The sequence below is a fragment of the Balaenoptera physalus genome, assembly GCF_965194825.1.
Source record: "Balaenoptera physalus genome assembly, chromosome: 11".
Classification (NCBI taxonomy): domain Eukaryota; kingdom Metazoa; phylum Chordata; class Mammalia; order Artiodactyla; family Balaenopteridae; genus Balaenoptera; species Balaenoptera physalus.
The window spans coordinates 61,074,843-61,084,549 of record NC_138896.1 but is presented as its reverse complement, the minus strand read 5'-3'; the positions used below and the strand labels follow the sequence as shown (position 1 = coordinate 61,084,549).

At 40.1% G+C, this 9,707-nt stretch overlaps 1 protein-coding gene across 3 annotated transcripts in view; it reads left to right on the top strand.

Annotated features, from left to right (window-relative positions):
- LOC309637379 (uncharacterized protein) overlaps positions 1-9,707 on the top strand; it is a 194,223-nt gene that overhangs the window by 86,639 nt on the left and 97,877 nt on the right. The window lies entirely within an intron of this gene.

Here is a 9,707-nt window from a genome sequence, read left to right as displayed (position 1 = left end):
GAGATAAAATATTTAATTATATTTTTTTCATAGAGATTACATATAGTCTCATTCCCATTACTGGATAAAGTATCATTTTACTAGAGTTTGTGTTGCATTATTCTTATTTGTGGTTGTGTCTGTTTCTGGGTCCTTTATTTTATTCCTGTGGATATATTAATTTGCTGGTGTGTTAACACCATGAAATGTTAACTGTATATCTTTATTATTTTCATCTTTATTGGAGTATAATTGCTTTACAATGGTGTGTTAGTTTCTGCTGTACAACAGAGTGAATCAGCTGTATGTATACATATATCCCCCATCCCCTCCCTCTTGCGCCTCCCTCCCACCATCCTTATCCCACCCCTCTAGGTGGTCACAAAGCACCTAGCTGATCTCCCTGTGCTATGCGGCTGCTTCCCACTAGCTATCTATTTTACATTTGGTAGTGTATATATGTCCATGCCACTCTCTCACTCCGTCCCAGCTTACCCTTCCCCCTCCCCGTGTCCTCAAGTCCATTCTCTACATCTGCGTATTTGTTCCCTTCCTGTCCCTAGGTTCATCAGAACCATTTTCTTTTTAGATTCCATATATATATGTGTTAGCATATAGTATTTGTTTTTCTCTTTCTGACTTACTTCACTTTCTGTGACTGACTCTAAGTCCATCCACCTCACTACAAATAACTCAATTTCGTTACTTTTTATGGCTGAGTAATACTTCATTGTATATATGTTCCACATGTGCTTTATCCATTCATCTGTCTGTGGACACTTAGGTTGCTTCCATGTACTGGCTATTGTAAATAGTGCTACAGTGAACATTGTGGTACATGTCTCTTCTTGAACTATGGTTTTCTCAGGGTATATGCCCAGTAGTGGGATTGCTGGGTTGTATTGTAGTTCTATTTTTAGTTTTTTAAGGAACCTCCATACTGTTCTCCATAGTGCCTGTATCAATTTACATTCCCACCAATAGTGAAAGAGGGTTCTCTCTTCTCCACACCCTCTCCAGCATTTATTGTTTGTAGATTTTTTGATAACAGCCCTTCTGATCAGTGTGAAGTGATACCTCATTGTGGTTTTGATTTACATTTCTCTAATGATTAGTGATGTTGAGCATCCTTTCATGTGTTTGTTGGCAATCTGTATGTCTTCTTTGGAGTAATGTCTATTTAGGTATTCCGCCCAGTGTTGGATTGGGTTGTTTGTTTTTTTTTGATATTGAGCTGCATGAGCTGCTTGTATATTTTGGAGATTAATCCTTTGTCAGTTGCTTTGTTTGCAAATATTTTCTCCCATTCTGAGGGTTGTCTTTTTGTCTTGTTTATTGTTTCCTTTGCTGTGCAAAAGCTTTTAAGTTTCATTAGGTCTCATTTGTTTATTCCTGTTTTTATTTCCATTTCTCTAGGAGGTGGGTCAAAAAGGATCTTGCTGTGATTTATGTCATAGAGTGTTCTGCCCATGTTTTCCTCTAAGGGTTTTATAGTGTCTGGCCTTACATTTAGGTCTTTAATCCATTTTGAGTTTATTTTTGTGTATGGTGTTAGGAAGTGTTCTAATTTCATTCTTCTACATGCATCTGTCCAGTTTTCCCAGCACCACTTATTGAAGAGACTGTCTTTTCTCCATTGTATATTCTTGCCTCCTTTATCAAAGATAAGGTGACCATATGTGTGTGGGTTTATCTCTGGGCTTTCTATCCTGTTCCACTGATCTATATATCTGTTTTTGTGTCTGTACCATACTGTCTTGATTACTGTAGCTTTGTAGTATAGTCTGAAGTCAAGGAGCCTGATTGCTCCAGGTCAGTTTTTCTTTCTCAAGATTGCTTTGGCTATTCAGGGTCTTTTGTGTTTCCATACAAATTGTGAAATTTTTTGTTCTAGTTCTGTGAAAAATGCCATTGGTAGTTTGATAGGGATTGCATTGAATCTGTAGATTGCTTTGAGTAGTGTAGTCATTTTCACAATGTTGATTCTTCCAATCCAAAAACGTGGTATATCTCCCCGTCTGTTTGTGTTGTCATTGATTTCTTTCATCAGTGTCTTATGGTTTTCTGCATACAGGTCTTTTGTCTCCTTAGGTAGGTTTATTCCTAGGTATTTTATTCTTTTTGTTGCAGTGGTAAATGGGAGCGTTTCCTTAATTTCTCTTTCAGATTTTTCATTGTTGGTGTATAGGAATGCAAGAGATTTCTGTGCATGAATTTTGTATTCTGCTGCTTTACTAAATTCATTGATTAGGTCTAGTAGTTTTCTGGTAGCATCTTTAGGATTCTCTGTATAGCATTATGTCATCTGAAAACAGTGGCAGTTTTGCTTCTTCTTTTCTGAATTGGATTCCTTTTATTTCTTTTTCTTCTCTGATCTCTGTGGCTAAAACTTTCAAAACTATGTTGAATAACAGTGGTGAGAGTGGGCAAGCTTGTCTTGTTCCTGACCTTAGTGGAAATCATTTCAGTTTTTCACCATTGAGAATGATATTGGCTGTGGGTCTGTCACATATGGCCTTTATTATGTTGAGGTAGGTTCCCTCTATACCCACTTTCTGGAGTGGTTTTATCATAAATGATGGGTGTTGAATTTTGTCAAAAGCTTTTTCTGCATCTGTTGAGATGATCATATGGGTTTTTTTGTTTGTTTTTTTCTGTTTTTAAATTTATGTATTTATTTATTTATTTTTGGCTGTGTTGGGTCTTTGTTGCTGTGCACAGGCTTTCTCTAGTTGAGGCGAGTGGGGGCTACTCTTCATTGAGGTGTACGTGCTTCTCATTGTGGTGGCTTCTCTTGTAGTGGAGCACAGGCTTTAGGCACATGGGCTCAGTAGTTGTGGCTCACGGGCTCTAGAGTGCAGGCTCAGTAGTTGTGGCGCACGGGCTTAGTTGCTCCGCGGCATGTGGGATCTTTCTGGACCAGGGCTTGAACCCGTGTCCCCTGCATTGGCAGGCGGATTCATAACCACTGCATCACTAGGGAAGTCCGATCATATGGTTTTTATCCTTCAGTTTGTTAGTATGGTTTATCACATTGATTGATTTGTGTATATTGAAGAATCCTTGCATTCCTGGGATAAGCCCCACTTGATCATGGTGTATGATCCTTTTAATGTGCTGTTACATTCTGTTTGCTAGTATTTTGTTGAGGATTTTTGCATCTATGTTCATCAGTGATATTGGCCTGTAGTTTTCTTTCTTTGTGACATCTTTGTCTGGTTTTGGTATCGGGGTGATGTTGGCCTTGTAGAATGCGTTTGGGAGTGTTCCTCCTTCTGGTATATTTTGGAAGAGTTTGAGAAGGATAGATGTTAGCTCTTCTCTAAATGTTTGATAGAATTCACCTGTGAAGCCATCTGGTCCTGGGCTTTTGTTTGTTGGAAGAGTTTTCATCACAGTCTCAATTTCAGTGCTTGTGATTGATCTGTTTATATTTTCTGTTTCTTCTTGGTTCAGTCTCGGAAGGTTGTGCTTTTCTAAGAATTTGTCCATTTCTTCCAGGTTGTCCGTTTTACTGGCATATAGCTGCTTGTAGTAGTCTCTCATGATCCTTTGTATTTCTGCAGTGTCAGTTGTAACTTCTCCTTTTTCATTTCTAATTCTGTTGATTTGAGTCCTCTCCCTTTTTTTCTTGATGAGTATGGCTAATGGTTTATCAATTTTATCTTCTCAAAGAACCAGCTTTTAGTTTGATTGATCTTTGCTCTTGTTTCCTTCATTCCTTTTTATTTACTTCTGATCTTATCTTTATTATTTCTTTCCTTCTGCTAACTTTGGGGTTTTTTTGTTCTTTTTTCTCTAATTGCCATAGGTGTAAGGTTAGGTTGTTTATTTGGTGTGTTTCCTGTTTCTTGAGGTAGGATTGTATTGCTATAAACTTCCGTCTTGAACTTCTTTTGCTGTATCCCCTAGGTTTTGGGTCGTCGTGTTTTCATTGTCATTTCTTTCTAGGTATTTTCTGATTTCCTCTTTGATTTCTTCAGTGATCTCTTGGTTATTTAGTAGTGTATTGTTTAGCCTCCATGTGTTTGTATTTTTTACAGATTTTTTTCCTGTAATTGATATCCAGTCTCATAGCATTGTGGTCAGAAAAGATACTTGATACAATTTCAATTTTCTTAAATTTACCAAGGCTTGATTTGTGACCCACGATATGATCTATCCTGGAGAATGTTCCATGAGCACTTGAGAAGAAAGTGCATTCTGTCGTTTTTGGATGGAATGTCCTATAAATATCAATTAAGTCCATCTTTTTAAATGTATCTTTTAAAGCTTGTATTTTGTTATTTATTTTCATTTTGGATGATCTGTCCATTGGTGAAAGTGGGGTGTTAAAGTCCCCTACTATGATTGTGTTACTGTCGATTTCCCCTTTTATGGATGTTAACATTTGCCTTATATATTGAGCTGCTCCTATGTTGGGTGCATAAATATAATTGTTTACAATTGTTATTTCTTCTTCTTGGATTGATCCCTTAATCATTATATAGTGTCCTTCTTTGTCTCTTGTAATAGTCTTTATTTTAAAGTCTATTTTGTCTGATATGAGAATTGCTACACCAGCTTTCTTTTGATTTCCATTTGCATGGAATATCTTTTTCCATCCCCTCACTTTCAGTCTGTATGTGTCCCTAGGTCTGAAGGGGGTCTCTTGTAGACAGCATATATAAGGGTCTTGTTTTTGTAGCCATTCAGCCAGTCTATGTCTTTTGGTTCGAGCATTTAATACATTTACATTTAAGGTAGTTATCAATATGTATGTTGCTATTACCATTTTCTTAATTGTTTTTGGTTTGTTATTGTAGGTCTTTTCCTTCTCTTGTGTTTCCTGCCTAGAGAAGTTCCTTTAGCATTTGTTGTAAAGCTTGTTTGGTGGTGCTGAATTCTCTTCACTTTTACTTGTCTGTAAAGGTTTTAATTTCTTCATCGAAACTGAATGAGATCCTTGCTGGGTAGAGTAATCTTGGTTGTAGGTTTTTCCCTTTCATCACTTTAAATATATCCTGCCACTCCCTTCTGGCTTGTAGAGTTTCTGCTGAAAGATCAGCTGTTAACCTTATGGGGAATCTCTTGTATGTTATTTGTTGTTTTTCCCTTGCTGCTTTTAATATTTTTTCTTTGTATTTAATTTTTGATAGTTTGATTAATATGTGTCTCTGCCTGTTTCTCCTTGGATTTATCCTGTATGGGAGTCTCTGCACTTCCTGGACTTGATTGACTGTTTCCTTTCCCATATTAGGGAATTTTTCAGCTATAATCTCTTTAAATATTTTCTCAGTCCCTTTCTTTTTCTCTTCTTCTTCTCGGACCCCTATAATTCGAATGTTGGTGCATTTAATGTTGTCCCAGAGGTCTCTAAGACTGTCCTCAATTCTTTTCATTCCTTTTTCTTTATTCTGGTCTGCAGTAGTTATTTCCATTTTATCTTCCAGGTCATTTATCTGTTCTTCTGCCTCAGTTATTCTGCTATTGTTTCCTTCTAGAGAATTTTTAATTTCATTTATTTTGTTGTTCATCATTGTTTGTTTGCTCTTTAGTTCTTCTAGATCCTTGTTAAACGTTTCTTGTGTTTTCTCCATTCTATTTCTGAGATTTTGGATCCACTTTGCTAACATTACTCTGAATTCTTTTTCAGGTAGACTGCCTATTTCCTCTTCATTTGTTAGGTGTGGTGGGTTTTTGCCTTGTTCTTTCCTATGCTGTGTGTTTCTCTGTCTTCTCATTTTGCTTAATTTACTGTGTTTGGGGTCTCCTTTTCGCAGGCAGCAGGTTCGTAGTTCCCGTTGTTTTTGGTGTCTGCTCTCAGTAGGTAAGGTTGGTTCAGTGGGTTGTGTAGGCTTCCTGTTGGAGGGGACTGGTGCCTGTGTTCTGGTCAATGAGGCTGGATCTTGTCCTTCTGGTGGGCAGGACAGTGGCCGGTGGTGTGTTTTGGGGTGGCTGTGACCTTATTATGATTTTAGGCAGCCTCTCTGCTAATGGGTCGGGTTGTGTTCCTGCCTTGCTAGTTGTTTGGCATAGGGTATACAGCACTGTAGCTTGCTGGTCGTTGAGTGGAGTTGGGTCTTAGTGTTGAGATGAAGATCTCTGGGAGAGCTTTCAACCTTTGATATTGTGTGGATCAAAGTCCAGGAGGTCTCTGGTGGATCAGTGTTCTGAACTCGGCTCTCCCACCTCAGAGGCACAGGCCTGACACCTGGCCAGAGCACCGAGACCCTGTCAGCCACACGGCTCAGAAGAAAAGGGAGAAAAAAAGAAAGAAAGAAAAATAAAATAAAATAAAGTTATTAAAATAAAAAATAATTAAAAATAAAATAAAATAATTAAAAAAAGTAAATAAAGTAAATTAAAAAAGTAATAAAGAAAAAAAGAAGAGAGCAACCAAACCAAAAAACAAATGCACCAATGATAACAAGGGCTAAAAACTATACTAAAACAAAACAAAAGAAAAAAAATGGACAGACAGAACCCTAGGACAAATGGTAAAAACAAAGTTATACAGACAAAATCACACAAAGAAGCATACACATACACACTCACAAAAAGAGAAAAAGGAAAAAAAACTATCTATATATATAAAAAAACAAGAGGAAGAGAGCAACCAAATCAATAAAGAAATCTACCAGTGATAATAAACTCTAAATACTAAACTAAGAAAAGCATAAAACCAGAAACCATTCAGTCACATACAGCAAACCCCTAGTCTACAGTTGCTTGCAAAGTCCACCACCTGAATTTAGGGATGATTCGTTGTCTATTCAGGTATTCCACAGATGCAGGCACATCAAGTTGATTGTGGAGATTTAATCTGCTGTTCCTGAGGCTGCTGGGAGAAATTTCCCTTTCTCTTCTTTGTTCGCACAGCTCCTGGGGTTCAGCTTTGATTTTGGCCCCACCTCTGCATTTAGGTCACCTGAGGGCATCTGTTGTTCACTCAGACAGGATGGGGTTAAAGTAGCAGCTGATTAGGGGCTCTGGCTCACTCAGTCCGGGGGGAGAGAGGGGTGCGGAATGCGGGGCAAGCCTGTGGCAGCAGAGGCCAGCATGACGTTGCACCAGCCTGAGTTGCACCATGTATTCTCCCAGGGAAGTTGTCCCCGGATCACGGGACCCTGGCAGTGGCGGGCTGCACCGGCTCCCAGGAGGGGAGGTGTGGATAGTGACCTGTGCTTGCACACAGGCTTCTTGGTGGCTGCAGCAGCATCCTTAGCGTTTCATGACCGTCTCTGGGGTCCGCGCTGATAACCACGGCTCGCGCCCATCTCTGGAGCTCGTTTAGGCCGTGCTCTGCATCCCCTCTCCTCGTGCACCCCGAAACAATGGTCTCTTGCCTCTTCAGCAGCTCCAGACTTTTTCCTGGACTCCCTCCCGGCTAGCTGTGGCGCGCTAGCCCCTTCAGGCTGTGTTCACGCAGCCAACCCCAGTCCTCTCCCTGGGATCTGACCTCCGAAGCCCGAGCCTCAGCTCCCAGCCCCCACCCGCCCCGGCAGGTGAGCAGACAAGCCTCTCGGGCTGGTGAGTGCTGCTCGGCACTGATCCTGTGTGCGGGAATCTCTCCGCTTTGCCCTCTGCACCCCTGTTGCTGTGCTCTCCTCCGCGGCTCCTAAGCTTCCCCTCCGCCACCTCCCGTCTCCACCAGTGCAGGGGCTTCCTAGTGTGTGTAAACTTTTCCTCCTTCACAGCTTCCTCCCACTGGTGCAGGTCCCGTCCCTATTCTTTTGTCTTTGGTTTTCATTTTTTCTTTTGCCCTACCCAGGTACGTGGGGAGTTTCTTGCCTTTTGGGAAGTCTGAGGTCTTCTGCCAGTGTTCAGTAGGTGTTCTGTAGGAGTTGTTCCACGTGTAGATGTATTTCTGATGTATTTGTGGGGAGCAAGGTGATCTCCGCATCTTACTCCTCCGCCATCTTGAAGGTCTCTCAACACTCTCATCTTGTTCCTTCATATTTATTTGATGTTCTTAGCTGTTGGCTATTCTACATGAATTTTAGGGTACACTTTAGAAGTTCCTGAAAAATAGGTTGAAACATTGTTTATAATCAGTTTGAGTTCTTAGTTTAATATGTGGAGAACTGATGTATTAGTCTGCTAGGATGCCATAACAAAATACCTCATATGAGGTGGTTTAAACCAGTGGTCCCCAACCTTTTTGGCACCAGGGACTGGTTTCGTGGAAGACAAGTTTTCCACGGACTGGGAGCAGGGAGGTTCAGGTGGTAATGCCAGCGATAGGGAGCAGCAGAGGAAGCCTCACTCACTTGCCCGCTGCTCACCTCCTCCTGTGTGGCCTGGTTCCTAACAGGCTGCATCCTGGTACCAGTCCATGACCTGGGGGTTGGGGAACCCTGGTTTAAACAACAGAGATTTATTTTCTCACAGTTCTGGAGGCTTCAAACCCAAGATCAAGATGTCAGCAGGTTTGGTTTCTTCTGATGCGATCACACGTATACATATTGTTGGGTAGCATTTGTTAATATTTCATTGCAAATATTTTGCATCTGTTTTCACGAATGAGTTTGACTGTGATTTGACTGTCTTCTGCTTTCCTTGTTTTGTTCTGATTTCATGGTTTTAGCAGACTCGTATGCTATTTTGGGAATGGCCTTTAAAAAAAATCTGTAAGAATGTATATAAGATGGCTTTGTGGGAGTCCCTTGTAAATATTTCTGAGTCTGGTGTTTGGGGATTGGAATATCTTTAACTGTAAATTATTTTAATCTGTTATCATGTTACTCAGGTTTTGCATTTACTTTTTGTCATTCTTGGTAATCAATATTTTGCCAATACGGTATCTAGTTTTAAAACTTACTGGCATAAAGTTGTTCAGAGCATTGACACTTTATTTTGATTTATACTGTGTTTGTAGTTAGGCCCTGTTTTTCCTTTCTAATATTGTTTAATTTTTCTTTCTTTTTTCATCATTCATGCCATCAGAATAATGACATTTTTGTTAGCTTTCCACTCACTTTTATTTATTTATTTATTTATTTATTTATTTATTCATTCTAAGTGGCAGGAATGACCCGCTGTCCATCAAAGGCTTGCGTTTCTTGTTCTTTATTGTAGACTTCATGCTGCTAAGTGGCCCCCCAACCAGGTACACATTTCTCAGACTCTCAATGAAGTGCATCCTTGTGAATAGAGGGATGTGTGTCACTTCTTTTTTTTTTTTTTAATTGAAGTATAGTTGATTTACAATGTTGTGCCAGTCTCTGCTGTATAGCAAAGTGACTCGGTTATACACATATACATTCTTTTTTTATATTCTTTTCCATTATGGTTTATCACAGGATATTGTATATAGTTCCCTGTGCTATACATTAGGACCTTGTTGTTTCTCCATTCTAAATGTAATAGTTTGCATCTACCAATCCCAAACTCTCAGTCCATCCGTCTCCCTCCCTCCCTCCGTGATGTGTGTCACTTCTCACTCTTCTTATCCACTGGCTGAATGCAGAGGACTTTAGCCATACAGAAGGTTGAATTGTCAAGATGGAAGGACTCTGGGTCTCTGGGTGTGGCAGCCATAGGAATGCACCTCTCATATCTCTGACTGTGGGGACTCTGAAAACCATCACTGCCTTTACACCAAGGCGAACACACCGCCCAAGACACTAATGAGCTCAGCAGAGATGCTACGGTAGGCTCACTCCTGAGACATGTGGGTCTCTGACAGAGACTTTGACCTGAGGACCCCCCTGTAGATCTCGATGAAACTTTCTTTAATTGCACTG